Source organism: Zerene cesonia, chromosome 3 (assembly GCF_012273895.1).
Source record: "Zerene cesonia ecotype Mississippi chromosome 3, Zerene_cesonia_1.1, whole genome shotgun sequence".
Taxonomy (NCBI): Eukaryota; Metazoa; Arthropoda; class Insecta; order Lepidoptera; family Pieridae; genus Zerene; species Zerene cesonia.
Window position 1 is genome coordinate 9323918 of NC_052104.1, and position 2428 is coordinate 9326345.

Sequence of the window (2428 nt, forward strand, 5' to 3'; positions counted from 1 at the left end):
GGCGATGTATAAATTGCTTATATAGAAAGAGTATTGAAATTTAAAGGTCGAAGTGCCTCAAATTCGGAGAAAAAGCATAAAAAATTGGCTACGGTTTACACAAATTTATTCGGTAACTACATAAAAAATAATATATAAAATGGCGGTAAGAGACATAAATCTATTTTAACGTAACACTCGAGAGAGGTAGCAAAGAGAAGAAATCATGTCACCAGCATGACTTATATTTTAAATTGGTTTGCTAAGCAAGCAATAGCTATAATTATTTTGACAAATTTTCTGAAGAAAGTTGTTTGCTTATAACAATTGATAACATTATTGATGCAAAAGATATGGGGAAAAAATCTTAATTGCAAGATTGCTAATTGCCTAACTTATACATCCATAGAATTCAAAACTCTTGGGTATAAAAATACGATAAATATATTTGAAGTAAATTATACATTGCTGCTTCGTATAGAGAGATGTGATAGTCGCTTTCAAAGGCGATGAAACGATACATATCATTCAGTGTTAAGGTAAAAGAAACCTACGATAGGCTTAGTCGATGCATATCACTATATTTAAGGGTAGTATGTAATCATTGTTGTTTCGAAGTCGTTCTTACATATATATGCAGACATGTAACATAAAAATATATGATTTATTAAATGAAAATTTATTTGGTTTGGTTGAGTTTTAAAGAATATTTTATAGATGTTTATTGATGGTTATGATGTCTGTATGTATATGTATATACCGTCGCGCATTTAACGCCTCTGCGATGAGTGAGTGTTGCTATGTGCAAATAGTGATTATTTAGTTTAATAAATCATTGTACCTTTGATATGTTAACAAATTTTGCTTTTTTAACGATAACAAAGATGATTTGGCATACATTTGGTAACTTATGTGTTGTTTTGTATGAATGTACTTAACAACACATAGTATTTGAAATATGTCAACAGTATCTGTTCATTTTTTTTTTAATTTTAATTCATAGTTTAATTAATAAACATCCTTGCAAGATCAAAAACAAAAATGTCTTTATCAAAATGGCGGGTAATTTATTCGTATAATATTCATCAATCACTATTCGTGTTGTCACATGTCACAAATGAATAGAGGGTGAACGGAACAGCACTAAAGCTAATGTGTGAAGTAATCGCAGACGTTGAATGAGCGGCGAGCCACGGCCGGGCCACTGTTAGCTAGTAGTATCTATTGACTTATTCCTAGTTCTTGTTGATCATTTGAAATGTGTATAAATGTGTAACGTTGTGACTTCGCAGTAATCTGCGTTACTAACAAAATATAGTATGTTGACTGGCTTCGTTTGTTTCATTTATAACCCGCCCTTGCTTTGATTATGGGAAAATAGACACTCGTCTCAGCTCCGCCCGGATATCAAGATTCCTGCTTTATCCCAAGGGAGCACTCAATCGGGATAAAAAGTATCCTATCACCCAAGTCAGCTCAAACCCTGTGGGCTACATATACACGTTTAAAGTGTGTTGATTGGTATACACAGGTTATTATTGTGTTTATGAAATCAGGGCATGAGCTCGTGTATAAGTTTAGATAGAGCTCGTATAATTATGGTATTTTTTAATAACTGTTAATTTTAGTCTAGAAGAAAAAATTTAAAACAAAAAGGTTTTGTATGTAGTCATTATTGTTTGGAGTTAAGAGAATTTTTATAATTATGCTATTAGCTCAGTTAAATATCATGGACTTGATGTTTGTAGGGCTAGGAACGGGAATAAAACAAAATAACTTATTTACAATAGTTTAATACAAAATAATTTGCACTTACAACTATATTTTGTACACTTCGTAACAATTAAATAATAATACTTTAACATGAGTGGTGAACACTTCGCTGCTAATACATACGTCATCAAGCAGGCGCCAGCCGGTGCAACTATTGTTATTTTCGCATTTATTATATCGGTTCAAATGCTCTTATCGACTTATTATTAGTATTGCTTGGTGATCATGATACATCTGAAGCGAATAGCATTTTAAATTCATTTGGTAACTCTCGTTATTTGATGGAAATCGTGACGTATATCACATAATTTCATACCTTCTATCTTAGACAATAATTTAGTATACGTAACCACCGTTGGAGTCGTAGCTTTGGCCGATGGTGGCGGGCACTCCGCCGGAGATGCCAGACCCGTGGCCACCGGAGAAGCCGGAGCCTGAGGAATAGCCGGATCCACCCGAGGAGTAACCGCCTGATCCTCCAGAGGAGTAACCGCCTGAACCACCTGAGGAGTAACCTCCTGATCCTCCAGAGGAGTAACCGCCTGATCCGCCTGAGGAGTAACCTCCTGATCCTCCTGAGGAGTAACCTCCTGATCCACCTGAGGAGTAACCTCCTGATCCTCCTGACGAGTAACCGCCAGAGCTACCGTGGCTGCCAGAGCTACCGGAGAAACCT